Source organism: Parasteatoda tepidariorum, chromosome 3 (assembly GCF_982258835.1).
Source record: "Parasteatoda tepidariorum strain Cologne lab strain chromosome 3, Ptep-v5.0, whole genome shotgun sequence".
In the NCBI taxonomy this organism is placed as follows: domain Eukaryota; kingdom Metazoa; phylum Arthropoda; class Arachnida; order Araneae; family Theridiidae; genus Parasteatoda; species Parasteatoda tepidariorum.
In genome coordinates this window covers 67,898,553-67,924,077 of record NC_141757.1, presented here as the reverse complement: position 1 = coordinate 67,924,077, position 25,525 = coordinate 67,898,553, and the positions used below count along the sequence as shown (strand labels likewise).

The 25,525-nt window shown below is 26.3% G+C and overlaps 1 protein-coding gene across 2 annotated transcripts in view; it reads left to right on the top strand.

Annotated features, from left to right (window-relative positions):
• The window catches only part of LOC107454174 (complexin), a 323,104-nt gene that overhangs the window by 108,071 nt on the left and 189,508 nt on the right, over nt 1–25,525 (top strand). Inside the window, exon 1 of one of the 2 annotated variants that reach the window (XM_016071264.5) lies at nt 16,614–16,859. The exons of the other annotated variant lie outside the window; for it this stretch is intronic. The gene's annotated coding sequence lies outside the window, so the exon portion shown is untranslated. Of the gene's footprint in view, nt 1–16,613; nt 16,860–25,525 lie in introns of those variants that run through there. 2 annotated transcript variants of the gene reach the window in all.

Genomic DNA, 25,525 nt, shown 5'->3' with positions numbered 1-25,525 from the left:
TCGACTTCTTACAGTTGCAATAATTCAAGTTGGACTTGCTTCTGCAATTGCAATATTGAAATCCTTGACCACCTAAGTTTGATTCCTTATGGGAGCACTTATTTCATTACTTACTTCATTACTTACACTTATTTCATACACTGGAACTTCATTCGCTGATAAAAAAAAAAACTCCTTCACAGACAGTAAAATCATTCCTTGTGTAGAGGTGTTTTAAAGTGCCATATTTTGTACAGAGTTTATATAAGTTTTCATTCTACCCTTTTTTGTTTTGAGCATGTCTAAGTTATCGTTAAAAAGTGATTTCATGGTTTCTAACACATCATCTGTAGTGTCGTTGCAAAATCTGTAAAAATAATTATCTTGTAAAAATCTGTACAATGAAAGAATCGGGAGCTTAAATTCTAAAATAAACGATTAGTTTATTTTGTCATGCTGGAGCCAACACATAAAAAATACGTAAAAGAGTTACATTTACCAAATTTAATTGACTATTATTAATGATTACTGGTAAATGAGATAAATTCGCTTAAATTAATCCCTTTCACCATCTTCTTTAGTTATTATTAGTAATAACCACTTAAATAATATTGACCGTGACATATTTTAAGGGAATTATTTCCACTTTCGTAGAAAAAACAAACAAACTGTACCAACAATTAATGCGAAGCAATCCTCGAGGTTGGTAAGAGGTACCATACAAGAGACTAAGCTTCCTATTTTTTTTGGGGGGGGGCTGAAACTTCTCACGTATTACATAAAAAACAGTTTTTGAGAAAATCTGCTTGACAGAAAGTACGAAGAAGCATGAAAATATTTTATTGGTATATTACGACATACATAACCTAAATTAACATTAAAATTAAATAGTTTTTTTAATATTTTTTACTTATTTTCAGTTTATTTTATTCTTTATTTATATTTTCTTTCACTTTCAAATTCTCAAGCAATTCTTCCTTTTTTGAAAATTCATAGGGATTTACCCAAAAATCGATAAAAGAGATCGCACATTAATTTAAATTTGATCATGTTTTTTATGAAAATATAACACAATTTTGTCCAAACTTAATTTCAAAAACAATTTACCCTATTCGCGAATTTCTTTTCGCTTATGAATCCTTTTTTTATATGATTATTGATAATCAAGCTATGAAATCATAATTAACTTTCCCAAGAATTTTAAAATACATTCCTTTCTAAGCTCAATATCATATATAGAACTTAACTTCATCAGTTTTAAAAGGCAATGTTAAATTTAATTTCGCAGCACTTTAGAGGGACATTTTTAAAATGTCAACAAGTAACTTCAACTCAAAGAATAAAAGATTTTAGAGTCCACGGTAGATCGCAAAGTTATGCTTTTACAGAAAAGGGGGGAAAAAAGCTCAAATATCTCCGCCGACTTTTAAAACTCTGTTCCCAACTTTTCTTTAAAGTAGTCGCAGTGGAAGGTAACATTTTCAATTGATCATTAGTGAAGAACTTGTCGTACCTCTCAAATCAAGTTGTTTCGCTTCCGGCTGAGAGAGAAAAAGAATTTCTCGCTCTGCTGCAACAATAGTGGACCCCACATTTAGTTGGAAGTTAAAGCTTTACTATGTTCAGCCTCAAGGGATGGCAATTCAATTTGTCATCAAAACTTTTAAAAGGAATCATGTTTTTAATTTGGAAGGTGTATTTAATTTCCTGGATAAAGATTTTAATCACTTAGTTTGGATTTCATGAAATTCTTCACCGGTTGGTATAAATAAAAAGATATTATTGAATTCAGTTGCAGATGCTTTCTAAGAATAAATCTTGACATTCTTAAATAAAGTTAAACCTTAGTTTGTGAGTGGATAGGCTTATAAAAGGACTTATGTAAATGACATTACTTGATACAACGATGCATGTTTTTGGTGAATGTTACCATCATATGATTATTTAATACTAAAAAAGGAAAAGATTTCAATTCGATGGAAATTCATTCAAAACTCTTGTTGTGTTTCATATCCAATTAATTAATATATAAAATATATTCAATTAATTAATTTCAAATTTCAATACTCTCTAGTAAATTGGTTTTACGTTGAATCGTAATGTGCGTAAGTGTCCCCTCGATATCATGTAAGTTGTGAAGAACATGTAGTTACTCTTAAATCCAGTTGTCCACTATAGTGAACCTTAGTAAAGCTTTAATAGTGGAAGTAAAGCTTTAATAAGTTCATCTTTAAAGGATGGCTATTCAATTTGTCATCAAAACTTTTAAAATGAATTTTTTGTTTTAATTTAAAAGGTGCATTTAATTGCCTGAAAAAAGATTTTCATCATTTAATTTGAATTTGATAAAGTTCTTCACCGATGATTGATATAAATAAAAATACATCATTTAATTTATTTTCAGAAGTATTAAAGAAATTATTCGTACAATTGTTAAATAAATTAAAATTGAGTTTTGTAAGTGGATAGGGATAGGTTATATGAAGAAAAAGGCAAATTATGCTGTTGTTGTCACAGGCCATTAAAGCAAGGAGTGAGGTTGTTATTGTTTTCCAGTGGTTCAATTTATGGTCAAGAATTTGACTTCTGGCACATCCATAAGTCACTACCGTTTATTAGCCGGATCCATTCATACATCTATTCATTCACCTACAGATCGTAATTTTGATCTGAACTAGAGAACAATTAATTTCCAATTCAGTACCCCCAGAGGTTGAATTTTTTTTATTTATGGGAACAAGGAGTACTTTGTGACCCGACAGATTTTACGTGCACAAGTTACCATTTACTACACAGGGAGTCTTCGGAGGGCTGGATTCGAACTCTCACTCACTCTCGCCAACGTGAGTCCAGCTCCCTGCCAACGAGGCTATCCCGACTCCTATGTATATATATATATATATATATATATATATATATATATATATATATATATATATATATATATATATATATATATATATATATATATATATATATATATATATATATATATATATATATATATATATATATATATATATATATATATATATATATATATATATATATATATATATATATATATATATATATATATATATATATATATATATATATATATATATACTTAATTAAGGAAATGACGTAAATGATTAAAAAGTTTATTAAATGAATGAACGAAAAAAATAGTATCATAAAGACATTGCTGTTTAGATCAAATAGTTATATTGACTTTTTAAAAGTTATAAAAAGTAAATAATTAATATTATTAATGACAAAATAATCAACTTGTTTTTAATAATTAAAATTATTTAAAAATAAGTCATTTATCACTGTTTAATATCAACTTAAAATGAAACAGTGAAATATACTTATAAAAATATTCCTCCACAATGTAGCACGAAAAACCGTATCATTTCATAGTAATTTTCATACATCTTAAACTTACTAAGCTAACTCAAAGAGAAACATTTATATTCTTTAGAATTATTTTATACAAAACTTCTTCTCTGTCACACATTTAATGGAGCTCTATCTCGTTTCCATCAAATCACTTGGGGCTTTATTCAAACAAATTCGACCTGGACCTGAAACTTTACTCATCTTCATTAAATATCAAGGGACTAAAAAGAGACTTACCTGCGGTTGACACTATCTCCATTTGTTGGCCGTTTCTCATTTTTTTTTTGTTCATCTTAAAACAGAACCTTAATTTAAGGCTGACTTTCTTTTCATGACAAGGATAAAGTAAAACATTTTTTTTCCTCTTTTAAATATATTTTTTGTTCTTTGAATAAAACTCTTCGAGAGACTTATGTTGCCTAAATGAAGAGTCTGCAGAAATTTCTATTTAGAATGTCTTAGAATTGAAAAGAGCTTTTCTTTGAGCTTATTTAAAACTGTCAGATTTGTTCTTTTTTGTGTTTAAATATTTATTTAATGAGTTTTATTCGAAGTTTTATTTTTTAAGTAACAGAAATAAGTATTTGATTAATACTTTATAACTCTTAGAAGGACTCTCTTAAGAAATAAGAAATTTTAAGTTTTAAGAATATTTTTTGTTGCGATGTGTTTTTATAAATTAAAATAAAATGTTTAAAAACTACTGCATGTAAAAGAGGGTTGCAAACGTTAATAACAGAGAAAATGTCAAAAATTGCAAAAAGGTAATCTTTAGGGATATTTTCGTACTTAATTTTATTGGAATTGTTATTATTATATTGAATTCAGAATCCAAATAAAACTTATATCAATCGATTTTTTAACTAAGCATAAAAATAAGATCGCCAAGGCTATTTTTACCAAAAAATTTACACCAGGCTAAATTTTTCAAGACACAAGATATTTATTAATTCTTTCGTTTTAGGCCACTTAATAGATGAAGATTTGTTGTTAAATTTTTGAATTACCAATACATTGAATCTTTGTTTTCAAAATATCATCATTATAAGTGAAGAAAATTAAAAAAAGAAAAATTAAAAGCACAAATTTATCGTTAAACTATTTTTATATACGTCTGAATATAAATATTCGTCAAAGCACATTTCAAGTAGTATACTAACTTCTTTCAAAGCTCCATCGTTATTAGATCTGCTCTTCCTATTACTTATTTATTTTATTTTTAAGACATTAAACAATTTTTTCAATTATTACAATTACAAACGTATAATGATACGTATAATGTAGTAAAAACGTATAATGATACGTATAATGTAGTAAAAACGTATAATGATATGTAGTTACTGCTTGTTAACTACATATCTTCCGTAACACGGCTTCACGATAATTCTATACTTCTTTACTATGATTGTTATTTGTTAAATTTATCACTCTCAAGATATCCTTTTTTCACTGGTTTATTCCTCAACTTCTTAAGCTGAATAAAATAGATTCTAAATTTGATTAGTCTTGGATTAGAACTTGTTAATATGTATTAAATGAAATTTAAAAAAAATGTGTACTGAAAAGCAAAATAAATAGAAAAATAGTATACTAATCTTATTAAGAGAAACATAAAAAAGCAACACTATTATTGTTGCCAATAATGCTTGGTTAATTTTAGTAAATGTGTCTAATTGAAACAAAAAAGAATGAGTTACTAGAAATCAGATTCAATGGATATACGTTACGAATTCGATTAGGAAAAACTTAAAAAATCGCCAACTAATTATGAAACTACTTTTCAAACATTTTAGAAAAGAAGGAGGGACAAATCTGGAAAAATAAGTACTTAACTTTCGATATTTTAATTTTATTGAACAAGTGAATATAAACTTTAAATAAAGTTTATTGTAATTTCAACATATATTGCATTCTTATTCCATTTAAGCGATTCTATTCTTCCATTAAGCGATTGCATTCTTATTCCACATGAAGCAATAATTTCCAAAAAAGAGTGCAGCAGAAGGAAAATGCTAATTTTATACTAAGTATATTATTTCTATACTCGATTCAGCGAGAGCTGATAGCGCATAGCGAAAATAAATGAAGCCACTTGATACTTGACATTAATTTTAACTGATTAACAAGGTTATGATAAGCAATGCTGCTGATAAGCTTATTAGAATTAGCAAGGCTGAATGGAATTAGCTGAATTAAACAACGTTAAACGGACTAATAGTTAATAAATGACGAATTGACGACTCAGGCAGGAATCGACAGAAATCGGTAATGTTGGTAGTCCAATATCAGTTCACGTTAAACAAAATTTTAGTAGTTGTAGTATTTTTATTAGGAAATTAAAATTTGCACACTGTTACACTTTTTTTTAAAACTCGAGCACTCTGCAGTCATTTACAATTACATACAGTATACTTATATTGCAACTGGAGATAGTAAGTAAAGTAAATATAGGAGTACATATAGCAAATATCAATAGAAGGGAATAAATATAGGAGTACATATAGCAAGGAGTACATATGCAAATTATATTGTATATTATATAAGCTCCATTAAAGATTTGTATTAACAATTTCAATAAAATTAAGAAAATATAAGGAGTTAAGCACTTATTTTATCAAACTCAACCCGTTTTCTCATTTAAAATGTTTCAGATGTAATTCTACTTGTTCTCATACATTCAACGATGAATATTTATATTTAGTATCATTGACTTAATTTTTTTGTACATCCCTCTAACGCTCCTGATCTCCAAAAGGATCCGAAGCTAAACCCTCTCTGAGGATAAATATTTCGTTGGATATACAGCAGCTTAGTCATGGTTTGGGCTTCATTTTTAAAATACGAACATTAAAATTAAGGTAAATTGCACCAAAAAAATATATCCAAACCAGCTTGTTTAACTATTAATCTAATGATCGGACTATCATGATGGCTTAGTCATGGTTTGGGCTTCATTTTTAAAATACAAACATTAAAATTAAGGTAAATTGCACCAAAAAAATATATCCGAACCAGCTAGTTTAACTATTAATCTAATGATCGGACTATCATGATGGCTTAGTCATGGTTTGGGCTTCATTTTTAAAATACAAACATTAAAATTAAGGTAAATTGCACCAAAAAAATATATCCGAACCAGCTTGTTTAACTATTAATCTAATGATCGGACTATCATGATTAGAACTCAATCTTAATGGAACGAGGGGGTGACCTCAAATATACTAATTGATAAGTTCACATAATATTTTGCGTTAAGAAACCATAAAAACAAAAAACGCACTTTCTCTGAATAAATATACCATACCTTTTATTTCAAAGAATTCAGGTTTGTGACCTCCAAAATATAGGATGTCTCTAAACCACAAAATAAAGGGGATAGCCGTAATGTATGGTACTCATAGTTTAGTCAAGAAAGCGATCCAAAGCTTGAACCCCTTAATGCTTCTGAACCCCTTACTGTTGATTTTAATTTTTGCATTTTTCGCCTGATCTCGAAAACTATTTAAGCGAATTGAAAACTTTTTGCACACAATTCGTTCATCCAAATTTAAATCATCGTTCATCCAAGAAAAAAATAAATTGTAGTAAATATTTATTTTTTGATTTAATAATAGTGAGAAAGGTATGTAATTTTTTACATTATTTCAAAGTATGTAAATTAACATAGCAAAATACAAAATTTGAACTAAATCTGTCGAACAGTTTCTGAGAAATCGAAGTTCAAGAAAGTCGTATATTTAAAATTCAATCTCTCAAGAACTTTACTACCGATTTTGCTCACGTTTTGGATTTTGCCATGCAAATGATGCAAAATATTGTATCTCTTACAATTCAAAAGGTTTTCGACTATCATTAAAAAATCTGATAAAAATATTTACTTAAATTTATTCTTTACTGGAATTATCTTTAGATAAACGAATTTTATAATTGTGCTAAATTTTTTTTTATTTAGCTAAAACAATTTTAGAGATATGGTGAAATACGCAAAAAGTAAAATTAATATTAATGGGTCCCAACTTCTGATAGTTTTTTTGACCAACATATGGGGACCATATTTCCCGAATTGTGGCTAACCCCTATATTTTGGAGGTCAGAAACTCAAGTCCGACAAAAAAGGTATGGTTATTCAGTGAAAGTACGTTTTTGTGTCTAATTTCGAAACCTAAAATAACATTTGCACTAATTAATTGGCATATTTAAGGTTACCCTTTCGAACCATTAAGATTGAGTTCAAGTATGTGAAGATTCGATCATTAGGATCAAAAGTTGTGCGTACGATATTTGTACGTACTGTAGGCATTTGTACGCACTGTAGGTATTTGTGAGATTCAATACGTTATTTCTGAGGGTGCGCAGTAGCGCTAAGGAGTGTAAAATACGGTTAAAGTTACCGAGTAATAAGGTTAACACGGATTAAGATTAATGTATAGACAGTTTCAATATTTTAAAACAGTAATTCTGTTCAACTCGATTCATATCGATACATTTGCGTTTTATCAATAAAACTATGTTTAGGAAGATTTTAAAATCATTTCTGCGAATTTACGCATGGTGCCATAAACCAATAATAAATGGGTTCATGTTAAAATCAAGACCCTAAAATAATATAACTTAAAATAAACATTATAGACCAAGTCAAAAGAAGCAAAGCTGTCTAAATCTTCAGAAGAAAAAGAGATACTTTAAAACTCCTCTTTTCTTTGCATTCTCTTTATATAAATATAATAAAAAATTCAGAATGTTTAAAAAAAAAGTCGTATGCCACTAATTTAATTACACATTGTTTTCAGTGTATTAACGTTGGTTTTAAACAGCGCTTAGATAAATAGTAGGTGACAAGAAAGAATTAGGAATCGCGTCTGTACTTAGCGAAGCCCAAAGAATACATTTTAACCAAGAAAACTCCTGGTAAGGAAAAGCTAACTTTCCATCAGCTCTAATGTATTTACCCCTCTAAGATGGAGAAATGGGGGTGCGGAGGAGAGCTCTTTGTCGAGTTTCCCAGGAAAAGCTTTTCGTTTAAAGAATCACCAGTGTTTCATGGTATCAATATTTGAGTTTCTGTCGACATTGTGTGTACATCTTTGAATTACTTTTACCACTCGAAAAATTGAAGTAAAAATATCTGAAGCGAATTATTGGATTGTATTTTATCTTTTTATGTCGCTTTATCTATAATGTCTTCCAGCAATTTCTTGATTAGTCTTTTAGTTGAATAAAATAATACTGAATTCTTTAAATATAATCTTTGATTTATGAAGATGTATTTCATAATAAAATGGATAAATTAATATTTGCTGATTTATAAATGTTAATTTAACTTTTTTAAAACACTTTATATAGTCAAGTTAAACTACAGGCTTCAATAAAGACGAACTTACCCTTTCCAGAAGGTTTATTTATATTGTATTGTGTTCATAACTGTATAGCTACATTATATTTCATTTCTATTGAAAGTAAGATCATTTTTCTAAATATGGATTTATTTTAAGCGACATGGTGATTTAAGAGGTTTTAATAACTATCTATGGGAGTTACCCTTCGATAATTACTTTATTAAATTTATTTTTTAATTTTTACATTTGTACAAATTAAAGTTTGCAAAATTATATCAACTTAAACATATTAATTTGAGAATACTGGATCATTTAGACTACTGCAAAATATGTGGAGTTATATCTATGGCAACCTATCTGAATCTTTTCATAAAAAAATATGTGTGATCAGCTAAAGTTGGTCTTTATTTTAATCCAAGAGTAATAAAATAAAATTTAAAAGGAATGGACAAAATCTTTTTAATTCATTGAACTATCACTACGCCAAAAACTTGACGTCAATACTTTGAAATGTTGATAACGACGGTTCTTTCATCAAGCAGCCACCTGTAAAAATATTCCATCAGTATTATTTTCTTTGATCCATGTCATTTTAGTTATTTACATTAACATGCAAGGTTTTATACAGCAGTTAAATTAGAAAGCAAATCTTAATATGGAATACGTCTTATTAAGTCATACACAAACTGCTAATTGAACTGGTTTTCTTTAAAGTACATTAAAATAATTTTTTTTCTATATCTTATGATACTTGTTTCTATGTTTATGTGTAAGGTACAATTTTTGGAATAAAAAGTTTGACTACTTTCCGTCTAGCTAGATTGCTTAAATTTCAACAAGAGCTTTGTGGCAGATTTATTTATTTTGTTTTTTAACCATTAAAATCACATTGATTTTCCACTCTATCGTCAAATAGAATTGATTAGCAATAGAAGTTTTGATCATACAAATTAAGAGAAATGGCACACTAAAATAGAGAAAACAATTAAGTTTAAGTTTAAGTTTTCGAAGTTGACTAAAAATGAAAAATAAAATGTTGCTTCTCCACCCTAAAGGAAAATAGAATGCGACGCATAATTTTTCTTAACAAATTTTTCTTTGCCATTTTTCAAGAATAAAGCACGCTGCATTTTTTTCTTGAGGAGTAAGAAAAGTAATTGTTTTATCATTTTAACAGTTTCTTTTATGTATTATTACTGATGGTTTTCTATATGTTGATCAAGGGTTTAAATATTGAAACTTTAAGTACAGTCAATTAATTAGCAAGCTAATAAAATATGCAAATTAAATAAGTTAATGAAATTAGCTAACAGAACATGTTTATAAAACAAGCTTATTAAATAAGCTAATAAAATAATGCTTTTAAAATAAACTAATAAAATAATGCATGCATATTATCAGTTTATTTAGCAATCGATTATAACAGTAATGAAACGAAATTTTAATTAATTAATTGCTTGAAAATCTACAGACAAAGCTATTACCACCTGCCTTAAAATGCATTTGACATGCTTTAATCTTGTTTAATTTCAGATTTATTAAGTATCGAGTATGCATTAAAATAATAAAATAAACTTTGTTCAATTTATTTTGTTAGTGCATTAACCTTCAAGCTTAAATATGTGGTAATGTGGCAGAATTCTGCCACATTGCGTTTTCGAAAATACTTTAAGATGTATTAAAAATAAGTTATTTTATATAAACTCAACGAAATTGTTGAATATTGCTGTCATGTTGGTTTTCACTTTCTTACTTTCCTTTTGAACATTTCTACTTTTAAAATGAATACACAACGACTATAAAGAATGTTAATTTGTTCAAAATATTTAATGAAATTAAGGAGGCTGAAAAGCATTAAACTTAATTAAATATTCCTTTAAAGCAGGGTTCGTGATTTTTTTGATTTTTTTAAAAAAAAATCAAAAAAGTCAGATTTTTTTGATTTAAATCGGATTTTTTTGATTTAAATCAGATTTTTTTGATTTTTATTCAAATACACTGTAAGAACTTTCATTTGTGATTAAAAAAACTTTGTAAATGTCAAAATTAAATTAATATTAAAACTATATTATAACAATATTTTAGAAGCTCCAAGTTACTAAAATAATTTTTCATTATAATAGATAGCTTTGAATGCATAGCAACCATTCTGAAATAAATGCATAATTGAAATTTAAAGAGTAAATGAAATAGAAAATTTAAAGAATTCTTCAGGGGTCTGTCTAGGTTTTTCTGAGAGGTATACCTATTTTCTGAAAATTTAGACATAACTTGTGAAAATTAAAAATCATATAAAAAAATCAAAACAAATATGGTAAAAATATGGATTTATCGTTTCTTACGGGACACAAAAATAAAATTTTAAGAAAAAAGTATTTTGTCAAATTATTCTACCGTTTTTCCTAAAGTTGAATTTGTGAAGGTACCGCTAACTATTAAAACAAAGTTTCAATTAGTAAACCATAATTTTAATTTAAAATTGCGATTTCTTATCCTTTTTTCTTGATTTTTAAAAAGACGAAATAAATGTAACAGATTGTGTTTACAAATGTAGACATTCATAAAAAAATAAATAAATATTTAATCTATATATTTTTATATTAAAATAATTATTTTTAATTCTATATCAAAATAGATAAGTTAAGCTAAAAAATTTTTTTTTAAATTCTATTTACTCATTGGAATTTTTTTTAAAAAATTTCTTTATAGAAAATCAGATAATGTCAAAGATACTGTAAACATATTATAACCCTACTGCTAACATAACCCTACTGCTTCAAATAGGCTTTGAAGAGAAGAATGACACTATATCAGGAGAAAAATATCTGAATTCATCAGCCTTTTTTTTTCTTTTTCTACTCTTGGCATATTAGGGTAATTTCTTTTTAATGTAACCTCAAGCTTCAGAAATATACATTTTCCACCAATAAAATATAATGTAGATTTTAATTCCTAGCTTTTTCATTCTAAAGGTGGAATTTTAATTAACATTATTTGCATTATTTTTTGAAAAAAATCATGCTTATTAATTACTTTCTACAGCTATGCAAGTCTATATTAAGACAACATTAAATGTTTACTTTAATCTGTACTTTCAATCTCAAGAATCAAAACATTTTTAAAAATGTAATTTCAAATGTGTTGGGATTTAACAAACACCAAGAACGAAAGTAATTTCGTTAACTAAAATTAATTAATGCAGCAATTTATTTAAAATAAATTTTAAAACTAAGAAAACAAAATAATAGAAGTATCAATAATTTAAAACACTGATTTTTAACTTTTAAAATCAATATATATATTTAAAAAGAAATAATTGATTTAAATCAATGATTTTTTTAAAAAAATCATTTGATTTAAATCATGATTTAAATCGTGATTTAAATCAAGCTGATTTAAATCAACAAACCCTGCTTTAAAGATAAGTTTTTTGCGTTTTATACTATTTACATTACGCAAAAAAAATAAAATGAACCACCCTCAATAACTTTTGATCAAGTGATCACATTTTAGGGCTTCACGTTCTCAATTTTAATGGCTCAAAAGGGTTACTTTAAATATGCTTATTAATTAGTGCAAACGATATTTTAAATTACGAAATTAGACATAAAAACGTACTTTCTATGAAAAAAGATAACTTTTTTTCGACGGATTCAAATGTCTGACCTTCAAAATATAGGGGGTAGTCACAATTTAGGAAATATGATCCAAATAGTTTGGTCAGGATCACTACCGGAAATTTAGGCCCTCTATGATTAATTTTACTTTTTGTATATTTCATCATATCTCGCGAATTTTTCAAGAGAATTATATAAATTTTGCACACATTTACACACTTCATTTATTTAAAGATAATTCCATACAAAATATAACTTTTTAGTAAATATTTATTACTTTATTTAGCAATTTGCCGAAAAACTTTTGAATCGTAAGGTATAAATTGAATTGTAAGGTATGTATTTTGCCATTCCAAATTGCAGTCTTTAAAATGAGGTAAAAAACAATTGTATTTTTTCGTTTGAACAATTTTAACAATTGTATAAACAGTTGTATAAAATAATAAATAACTACAGCAAATTATATTTTGCATGAACTTTTTTCTCCGATAAATGTGTTTTATAACTGTGTACAAACTGTGTGTGTATAAAATTAAGATTAAGGGGCCAAAACTTTAGATCCCTCTCCTGACCAAACTATTGGGATCATATTTTCCAGATTATGGCTATCCCCTTTATTTTGGGGTGTGGAAATCAGACAAAAAAAGGCCAGTAGAGAGTAAGAGAGTATTCAGAGAAAGTACGTTTTTGTGTCTGATTTCGCTAATTAAAACACCGTCTGCACCAATTAATTAGCATATTTGAGGTTACTTCATTGACCTGCTAATACTGAGTAGTAGAGAATAAAGATCCGATCATTAAATTAAAAGTTATTCAGAATGGTCTGTTTTTTATTTTACGAATTTTACACGTTCAGAGATACCAAATTTCTTTTACTAACCTTTTTCAATACTTTATTCTGTGTAAAATAATGAAAATAAATAAATAAGTAGGTTTAAATGTTTTTGCAATTACTAAAGTACTTTGATGTTTACATTAAGTCTAATAATTCAATTTAATTTAACTTTCGAGATGTTTTATGCTATTTAGTTTTAGTAATAAATTAGATTTAATGAACGCCAACGACCAACACTAGACATTACTTTGCATAGGTCACAAGTTGCCGTATTTAACTGAATTTGTTTTGAAATAAAATTTATAATCTTCAATTTAATAGCACCAGTTGCTATTTTGTAGTTTCTGGTTATACAATAAAGAAATACTATCGTGTATTATAATATAAAAACTGCTCTTTTATAACTTTAAACCATTAAAATGTAGATTTCTTTTTGCTGAGATATTTTCCTTAAAACAACTTTATTCAAAAAAACGTAAGAATCGATGAGAAAATTGTATGATCACCGAGAAAAGCAGTTGTTGCTTTGAGACTAACATGAAGGGTGAGAAATTCTATGCATAAAGTTTAGAATTTTTAGTCAATGGTTATATTTTTACTTAAAATGTAGAGATAAAAATTATTTGATTTTTTTACATTTAATTTTAGCATAATTTCTCAAATCGTAACTTTGTTCCTTAAAAATTACTTTTTTAATCAAATAATATTAAATTTAATTAACGTTAACAAGAACACACAGTAATAAATAAAATAAATCAATGTAAATAAAATCAATATGAAGATTTTAGTAGTACATACTACGTTTGCATTACTTACAACGTTTAAATATAACTGACTATAATAATTTTGTTATGCATAATTAAAAGCTATATAAACGCATTTTTTATTATATTTATATTTTTATATTCATATTTTTTATATTTATATTTTTTGTACTTATATTTTTAGATTTAATTTTGCTATATTTGTATTTATTATATTTATGTTTATTATATTCATTTTTATTATATTTTTAATAATTTCCTCCAGTTCTCGCTATTGTGTTTTTCCTCTGAATTGCTGAAATCTTTTCTTCCTTCTCTGAATCACTGAAATTAAATATATTAGTGCGTTTAATTCCCACTTCGTATATGCCAACTAGTGATGAAGGAGCTTATACTGGCAAAAAAAGTCGTCTTTAAATTTGACTATTAGACCGATTTCACTCAAATTTAATGTTTTGTCATATAAAATTACAAAAATACTTTAGGCATTTACAATTCAATTTGCTTTCGATTATTCTTAAATAAAATAATAAAAAATAATAAATATTTACCAAACGTTATTTTTGCATGGAATTATCATTGGACAAACCAATTTTATTAAAGTATGCAAAAAAATTTCAATTCACTTAAAAAGTTCTCGAGATATAGTGCAATACGCAAAAAGCAAAATTATCATTAATGGGTGTAAGCTTTGCATCTCGCTCCTACCTAAAATATTAGGATCATAGTTCCCTGATTGCAAATACTCAAGTTAAGAATACGAATCCGGCGAAAAAAAAGATCTAAAGCTGTTTGTTCCATTAAGCTGCTGTATTGGATTTTAAAGATCATAAGAATTAGAAGAAAAACTGGTTTTAAGATCTCATAAACTTGAAAGCTTCGATATTTTTAAAGCAAAACCTTCAAATTTAAGTAACACACAACGATAGAGTGCAAGGCCATGCTTAAACTATGGATACTTACTGAATATGTAGTTTCCTCTCGATATTTCGTGTAATGCTATATTAATGGTCTCTGGTAAACTAGTAGCCATATCCATAATTGTAGATGGCTCGCATACCATTCTACACTGGTTATTTAGTCGTAAATAACAAAAGCATAGTTTCAGTGATATTATAATGCCGACATATAGTATCATATTATTATGTTCAACTAACTGCATTTTATAATGACCCTTATTCCACTAGCGAGATACAAATTAGAAATTATAGCGCTGAATATATTTGACATGTTTTAGTTACTCTCAAAGTATGATGGTGTTTTAAAAAAAATCATCATTGCTCTTTTGTTTATTAAAATTCTGGATTACTTAATCACTGGATTACTATATCATGATATTATTCTTAATTTCTTACTGATTTCAAGAATGAAATTTATCAAGTATGCATATAAAAATGTATTTAATTTTCAAGTTTTAGTTTTTAAGAAATTTATTTAAAAAACGTATCCTATTCTTACACTGTTGTGAAATCTCTCAATGATTTCTTTCTTTTATTTTTTCACTAGAAAAATCCTATATTTCAATCCAATTTTGTTTTTCATTGTTTCAATAGACTTCCTTTTTTATCGAATTTATTGTATTTAAAATACAATGTTTTTGAGTTAAATTTCCTAAAAGAGAGAGATGAAATTTTAAATTTGAATAGAAGTTGGTCATATCAGTTGGTCATATTGATCTACGGCACATTTTTTTACTTTTTTAAAGCGTGTCCAACTAACATCTCTTTTTTACGAAAATTATGTTTTGATTTGCGTTCTGAAATGTTTATAATTGTTTTTAAATGTTGTACATATCCCTAGCAGCCTATAAACTTTTCGTTTCTCTCTCAATGTAGTATTATTAATGAAGAATCTTAATAATGCAACTTGTCAATAAGCTGGTTAAATTTTAAATTTTTGTGGTTATCTTTAAATCTTGAAGTTAGAAACTGAATGATATTATTTGCTTTATTTAGTCTTTCCTTTAATTAACATTTCGATTGCATATAATTGGTTTGTTTTCAAGATCATCTGATTGTTGATATTTCTTCATAATAATAATGAAGGCACAATTTTTTTTTCACAATGCAAACTCTCGTGGTTGCTTGGAATACAGCTGATACTCTACTTGGCTTCAAAGAAACGAGACAGTTAGTTTATTTTTTAATTTGACTAAATGTAAACATAAACAAAAATGCACTTTGAAATTAATCGAGATTTAAAACTCTTCTATTATTAGCATACCAGTTCAAACTAGAAGGGGATACCAGTTTGATACATAGCAAATAATTTGATCGTATTCGAAATATGTCATTATGGCAATATGGCATATTAAAAAAAAACCTTACTAAAACAGCTTAGTACTTAATCCAAGACTATGTATGATGCTAAACTTTAAAAATGAGTTATTATAATTTTATTAACAGTTTTCTGCCTTTAATAGTTTTATTTAAGTTCTTCATGTTAAGATTAAAATTTTTCATTCCAATTATGATCACGTATACAAATATTTCAAGAGAAAAAATGAATTTTTCATTAATATTTTGATGTTGTGCAATGTTAAAGAAAATTATTCCGTATAATATTTCGAGCAAAATTTAAATACTAGGGAGGAAAAGATTATACTACACCTTTAAATTTTCCATAAAAACACTTTTAAATTATATTCTTCGTTAACAATGCGCCTTGAAAACTTTTGATCCCACTCAATGTTTGGCAGGAAAGCCGACCATTGGCGACGTTCCTCCCGAGTTGCTAAGCAACCCTGGAAGGCAAGCTGCGCGCTCTCCGGCGGCTTTTCGTCAAAAGGGGTTCGGCGAGACGAGCCGGAACAGAAGAGAAACCGAGTGTTCATCCGCCAGCAAGTCCTGAGCAGGTGTGCAGACCTTTCGTCTGTGTGTCTGTCTACCCCCACCTCCTCCACAACACCCTCCAGATGATGTAGATACTGAATCCTTCAGAAAACGTAAGTTGCAACATACTCATTGCTTTAGATAATTTCATGGTACGTAGTGACCTACTTTCGAGGCCTCTGCAGTAACTCCAAGAGTGAATGAGAGAAAGGGGAAAACTAACTTCGGGAAAAACTGTCCGGTCCGCGGACGGAACTTTTGCGCAAAGTTTCCGCGACGAAAAGTTTCGAAGAAAGTTATCTTAGATGATTGGAGAGCTTTTTACAATTCAGATGTTTTCATTTTGAGTTTTAATTAATTAAGATGAATATTGATATTGAAAAAATTGCAAGCTTTGAAATGAATTAAACATAAGTAAAATTGATAATTAAAAATAAAGGTTCTTCGCGTTATGTTAAATTACAATGCCCTATGATATTATTATTTTGGAAGAGTATATCATGCATAATTACAACCATAAATTACTATATATATTTTCATAAGTGCATTGGAGTTGGTTTATGTTTTTTTGTAAAGTCTCTTTAGAATCAAAATGTATAAAACATGTTTAGATCAATTGTGTATTTATTGCTATAAATATAGAAATAATTTTCAATCAAACTTAGATAGAAGTTAAGTTTATATTTTTTTCCGAATATTTTTTGCTTGATCTTATCTTTTACTTTTACTTTAATATCTTTTTACTTGATTCCTATATCTTGCTGTATTCACATTTATAATTAAATAAAGCAAAAACAAACCTGAATAAAACAGAAATGAAAGCACATAAATGGTGCATGAACGTAATTTACATAGTGTTCTCTGAGAAATAATCTACAAAATTGTATTTAAATGCCTAAAAATAATTTAAGTTTTAAAACAATCTAAAAATAATTTTTTTTTACTATGCAAAACTTTGATAAACATTGTGAAAGCGATACAATGATCTCATTTCAGTGGCACATTGATTTTTTAATGTTCTTAATAATTATATTATTTATTTACGTTTGGATTAACTTAAAACGTCACAGCTATTTCACAAGAAAACAGATAATACTTACATTAAAATTCTCCTTAAACAGTAGGCATTGTTATAGATAAGTATTTATTTGCAAAAGTGTCCCTACATTATTTTTAATAACTTACACGCAACATATTTAGTAATTCAAATTATACTTAATATACAAGTTTAGGAAATAATTGTAAGACTTACTAATTAGTGTTGAAATTTTATTAATATTATTGTAAAATAAAAATATCTATAAAACAGTGAAATAGTATTCTCTCAATGGTCTAACTCTTCAATGGTTCAGTATTTAATAAATTTATTTCATTAATATATTCAAATACTTACCCTTTATAATATCATTAAAAGTGTAAAAAATATATAAATCTTTAATAGCATAATCAGAGTTTATTAACATTTGAATTCTATGCAAAGTTCTTATGGCAAATTTTTCATGTTGAGGAACTAACAAGAGAAAAATAAATTTTAGTAGAACTTACAAACAAATACTTTAATAGATCTTCACTAGATGGTGCATTCTTATTTAGAAAATTATCTTTTCAATTTTCCACAGGCAGTAGTTCATTGTATAAAAGATCGTGATAAGATTTGTTGCTTCCATAAAACTCATATTTAGTAATGCAAACATCATATTTAGTAATGCAAAATATACTTAATATACAAGTTTACAAGATAATTGTAAGACTTACTAATCAGCTTTCAAGTATTATTAATATTATTATAAAATAAAAATATCTATAAAGCAGCGAAATAGTATTCTCTCAATGGTCTAACTCTTCAAGGGTTTAGTATTTAATAAATTTATTTCATTAATATATTCAAATACTTACCCTTTATATTATCATTAAAAGTGAAAAAATATATAAATCTTTAAGGGAAGCAAGACGTTTTCGATGTCGAAAAAATGATTTTTTCAACCTTATAGACAAGCCATTTTTTCTTAATATTAAATACATTTTAAAACATTAAACTTTACAGTTATGACAGCTACATACTAATCTAATTCAATAACATTAAAAAGGAATAGGAGAATGTTTATAAATTTAATTTTTATAAGAATTTGAAAATTTAATGTAAATATAATTTTTTTTTTACCAGACATAACTTTCGGTACGCTTGTACAAAAAACAAATCATTGTAAAGTTATGAAAATTTCTATGCTTGTACATATACCTTATTTACATTTAATCAACTATATAAAGTTTATTTTTTTCATTATAATTTTGTTATACAGGGGAAAGTTTTCAAAATTTGAACGAAATTTTGCATTTTTTTTCTGAAATACTACATTTATTTTGCTTACATATAATATATTCTGTACATATTATGATACAAACTATTTCACCTGATTTTTCAAACATATTTACATGAGTGTGTGCCAATTTTTTGCTGATATTTCATGTAGAAAATTTTTTAAGCGTACCGAAAGCTATGTCTAATAAAAAAAAAATTATATATACATTAAATTTTCAAATATTTATAAAAATTAAATTTATAAACATTTTAAATTCCTTTTTATTGTTGATGAATGATATTAATATTTAGTTTTCATAAATGTAAAGTTTAAAGTTTTAAAATGTATTTAATATTAAGAAAAAATGGCTAGTCGATATGGTTGAAAAAATCATTTTTTCCACATCGAAAACGTCTTGCTTCCCTTAATAGCATAATCAGAGTTTATTAACATTTGAATTCTATGCAAATTTATTATGGCAAATTTTTCATGTTGAGGAACTAACAAGTGAAAAATAAATTTTAGTAGAACTTACAAACATATACTTTAATAGATCTTCACTAGATGGTGCATTCTTATTTAGAAAATTATCTTTTCAATTTTCCACACGCAGTAATTAATTGTATAAAAGATTGTGATAATATTTGTTGCTTGCATTAAACTCAGTATACCTTATAGAAGTTTTAAAATGTGTTGAAACATACTAACGTTCAGATTTTATGCAACAGTAATATGGTGCAAAGTTAATCATGTTTTCTTAAACTTGATTACGCCATACTATGGTTAATTTAACATATTCTTAAAGTTTTGGCAAATTTGCTACATTTTATAGCTTAAGGGACCTGTATATTTCGTCCAATGTTAAGCCAATTTTTCTTGCAATGTAAAAAAAAAATATTACAAGATAATGTAAGTGGCACTTTTGTGAAGTCCTTTTGGTTTATTGGAGTGCTCTTGGAAATAATTGATCTAGGGCTTTTATACTTGAAAAAAACTTTATTTGGTACTTAAACATGGAGAAGCAAAAACATATATAGCTACGTAGCTATTACACTTATAGCACGTAAGGAAGACCGAATATTTTTGAGAAAAAGATAATTTTCAGGCCGTAAGTCAGCTTCATGTAAAACACAGTATCGTAAAATAGAAGTATTTTGACTGAGTTTTGTATTGAGGAACTCTATATTTTTGAATCACAATTTTTTGAGGATATTCTTCAACTGTTTTATGCAATCGAAAAACAAAACGTTTTCATGTTTTTACATACGCAATATTTTTCTGCAATTTGAGAAAAATATTCCCATCTACCTCTATATTGAATAAATTAGACTAGTAGTAAAATGGGTTAAATAATAAGAATAACTAACATTTAATACAAAAATATTTCAAACTTTAGAGTTTAAAAATAATAAGAGAAGCAAAAAATGAAATATTTTAATTTAATGAACTCAATTTTAGGATAAATGTTTTATTTTAATCAAAATAAAAGTATCGATACTTGAACAGCGGTAAGTAGTTTAAATAATTCAAGACTGCTTAATTTTTTCAACACGTTTGCATGAAAAAAGAAGCCATCAGCCTCTAAAGAAGAATATTTTGCTAACAAGAAATTTTTATTGAAGTAAAACGTTAGTTTCATTCTAAATAAATAGTAATACGATTTAAAATCAAATGCTTTGAAATAAATATGCAAAAAATATAGTTTGCTTAGTTTTTAAGTAATATTATATTTAAATAAAATGTTTTCATTTAAAATATTTTAAAGGGAACATTTTAAAACATGAAACATTTTAAAGGAAAATATTTTTTCAGCGTTTAAACATAACAACATCTATTATGAATAACATTGTGAATTATTTATGACATTTTCCTTAATGTAATTATATCTTCGTTTATTTCAACATAGAATTTCAAGAACTAACGTAATTTACCGTATATTTAAATAGCTTACTTTAAAATTTATTTTTACTCGCAAAAACTAATTTTCTACATTATGGCAATTTTTATACATTTTTCATTATTTATTTGACGATTGTATTAAATTATGCGTTGAAATGTTAAATTTTATATTAATATCTTTTTTGAGTAAAATAATTTATTGATGATTTTAAATCTCTAAAAAAATAAAGATTGTATACTTATAGTTTTATACTTTTAAAAATCAAATAATTATTAGTAAATGACTGGATGTTTTATTTAATTAATTTATGTATTTTTATTTCCACAGTGTTCTGTAAAAATTATAATTCGAAACATTTAATTGGAAATTGCATAATTAGAGGCTAAAGAGAAATATTAAACAGTGTTTTATGCAGTTTCTTTTTTTCTTTAATTCCGCTTATAATCTTCATTACTTTATTCTTCTTCTTTTAATATTGTTTAAATTAAATTGCTAGTTAAAGCTAAGTTCAGTAAGTTTTCCGTCCTTTGTAAAATGATATTTGAGCTCAATTTTCAATTGTGTAATGTTCCGCAAATATATGTCTTAGGTTAATCAAAATATGTTTTTTTTTTGCAAATCACCATTATATTTTTGCAACGAACTTGGCTAATTGGAAATTTTCCATTATTTTCTAACCAGTTTGATAGAGCAGCTGTGGCTGAAAGGATAAAGTGCTCGCCATCTGATGAGAGGACCCAGGTTCTAATCTTCGCGGTAACTGGTTGATATGAATTCAGCTCCAAGCTCTCACCGATCACAGTGCTGACGTAAAATATCCTCAGTAGTGGACGGATCGTGGCTTAGAAACCCCTTTTTGTCATTATAACCGTGGGAGGTTTCTATAGTTTTCCTTCCTTGTAACACAAATGCGGATTATTTCCATCAGAATGTCCTCCAAGGCTAGCTTGAACTTTTGCTTGATGCATATGTTCCTTTGTCTTCTGGGTTGGATTCAAAATTTCAATGTTACGTAGTTTACTATTGATAGTCATTAAGTCAGATTTGGGTAGTCTGTTCAACATCGTTTATAATGGACAGACTGAATTTATCTGAAATACCTGTAGGCCGAGTAATAAACTATTACTCAGCTAGTTTGATTTATTTTAAACCATTTGTAATGAGCGAAAGGAAGAAATCCTTATTAGAAAGAATTAAAACTAAAATGGAAGGTATTCAATCGAAAAAGCTAGTTCTGGCTCTTTATTCAAAACACTGGCAGAGGACAAAGCTTCATGAAATACGTTTCACAGAATTCAGGCTGATAAAGTAATTGTGGCTGCACTTTCTAATGATCCTGAATTCATGTAGACTAGTTGTAATAAGCATAAAAACATAACTAGAACACTGGAATCTTTTCCTTTTAGCCGGGATCGTTACAAAACAGTGTCGATGTCTGCAAAGGGGGGAATTTTCAATTAATATAGGACTTTATTCCAATTAATTATGACACTAACTAACTCGGTATCCGTTAGAGTAAAGATAGTAAACATCAGGTGCTTCTCTTCCGAGAAACCAGTTTTTCCTTGCTAAGAGTGTCAGGGCGGGGAAGCATGCTTTACTCAAATCTTCGGGCCAGTTAGGAAAACTATTTTTTAACAGTGCCAAAGTCGCATAGGTTAAATTGATGTCAAATTGATGATGTTAAATTGATGATTTAACGAGAGCAGTACATTAATATTTATTAATTAAATGAAAGTTCAAGAAAGTTTTTCTTTATTTTAAAGCATAAGAAAATTCCAGAATAACATTTATAACGGGAAAGTATTAGTTTTTCATTTTCAAAATTTTGTTCCATTATAAAAAAATTTTTTTAAATATTATTTTGTGTGTAATTATGCTGAAAAGAGTAGGTTTCAATGTTAATAACTGGAAAAAAGAATTTTTGATAAAGTAAAAAAATACTTTTCCTTAATAAATCTATTGTATTCCTTAAAAGGAAAAATTATAAGTTTAAATTTCCTTCGCTTTAAGCGAAAATGAAATTTTTTCGTAATATTTATAATATTTTGGGACTTAATTCTGAAAGATGCAACAACCTAAAGATGTTTCTATTGATAAATACTTTTAGGTTGTATAAAATATGTAACAATTAAAGACAAAAAACTCCCTCTCATCTTAAATCGCAACGAAAACCTTCCAACTTTGTCATTTGATTCTTAAAAGGAATAAAAATCAGCATATGGATCAGTTTTTGATCGTTTATAAAGTTTTATTAAAAATTATTTTAATTCTTTTTTTATCCTATGAGTTTTGGGAAATTTGAACCATAAAAAATTATTTTGAATGCCCATTTTTTCAAAGTTATGCCTAGCAAAGTTTTCACTAGTTACACAGAATTAAAGCACAAAAATTCATAAAAATTGAAACGTTAGGAATAGCAAAATAAAGGAGAAAAATTTTAAATTACTCTATATGGCGAACTTGAATACAAACTAATGAAAATTTTGCGGCATCATTGTTATAATATTTTAATGAAACTTATTTATTGATAAAAAAGTAATTACCAATTAGCATTATAATTAGTTATAGCAAATTTCTCTAAAGGAACAATTTAAATACGTAAAAGATCTCAATTTAGAATTTTCTTTTTGTCTTATTCCTTAGATTATATTTTACTTTTGTAGTAAATGAAGGATTGCTCCTAAATATAAATAAGTAAATAAATAAATAGTTATCTTAAAATTTCAATCCCAGAACAAATAAATAAAATTTTATGTGCTTATTAAGTTTAAACGGTATTTTGTGTAAGATATATATTACGGTAAACATATTTGATAAACTATATCCTAAGGAATATAATTCAAACCACGGATTACAAATGAAATAGCTGTTCGTTTCATTACAAGTGAAAATATTTTTAAGGAATGATATTCTAATGATATAAACTTTTAGAAATATTTTAAAAATTATCTAGAATTACAATTTTTATTAAATTAAAGATTATCGTATTAAAATGAGATATTTAATGAAGTATTTAAGAAATTTTTAGTTTGTGCAATGGTATGATATTATTTTTATCACAAATGTAAGTTTCAAAAGATGAAATAGTTTCAAAAGATGAAATAGTTTCAAAAGATGAAATAGTTTCAAAAGATGAAATAGTTTCGAAACAGATTTGTAAATACTTTTAAGATTTTGACTTTAAAATTTTGATAGAACATTATAATTCATACGTTTAAATTTTTGGATAAAATGAATACAATAAAGTTTTCTATTAAAGCTTTATTTAAAATTTAAGATTGGTGCTTAAATTTTTTCACCATTTAATATTCAACATAATCATTGCGTTTCATATATATATATATATATATATATATATATATATATATATATATATATATATATATATATATATATATATATATATATATATATATATATATATATATATATATAGTTGCAGGAAAAATATATATTTTATGTTTGATATATCTATTATATAATATATTTTTTATATCTATAATATATATCTTTTAGTTGTCAAAATGTTGTTCAGTACAGTTTTCATTCTAAGTATATTTTAAGAATGATATATTATTCTGAAGTTTTGAGTTTTTTCTGTAAATTATTCTTACCAACTATTTTTATTTTAAATTTATTTAGTTTCTAGATGAAGCAATTGTAACACAGAAAATTTTTTTATTTTTAGCAAATGTTTTCATTACTTAGCTCACGTTGATCTATTTTGATAATTATTTTATTATTCACGTTGATCTATTTACTGAAAACTGTTTTCCAATTTTCCAGCAAAATTATTTTATACACGTACTGAATCTGACTACATTTTTTATTGTGAGAAAAGGCTGTCTTTTTTTTATTTTATTAAAGTGTTTTTCTCTTGCAAGAGTGAAAAAAATATATAATCGTCAAGTTCAATTCTCTAGTTTTCTTATCCCAAGTAGAAGTTATTCTGAAACATTTTAGAGCACATTCTTTCATCATAAGTTATTTAAAATAATAACGATGCAATATTTTTATAATATAATTTCTTTAACATTTTATTTATTATTTACTTATTATTATATTAAAATATTATCTATTGAGATATATGAAAATGTATAACAATTTTTATTAATAAATGCCTAAAAAAACATTATATTGCACTATGAGCAAATATGTTTCCTCCTTTCATGCTATATTTTTTTAATCTTTATCAAATTGTGTTATTTTTTTCTACATCGTGAGGATATAATTAACATTTTTATATTACAGAATTAATTAACATACTTTATGAAAAAGGAAGTTAATATGCATTTGTTTCGAAGTAGTTTTACACAAGTTAATTTTTCTTCGAATTTAATAATTTTACTATCAAATAAAACACGATAATGTATATGGATGCAGATTGTTAAAAAATTCGATTAAATTTCTTTTTCGCTTTGGAAATAAAGAACTGAAAACTGAAATATCAAGCAATTGAGGAAACAAAAGCATGAACACTTGAACATATATATTTGCAAAATTTTATTTCTTGCTTAGCAACAAAAATGTAAAAAAATGATTTAAATGAGTGGCAGAAATTAAAGATTAAAAAATA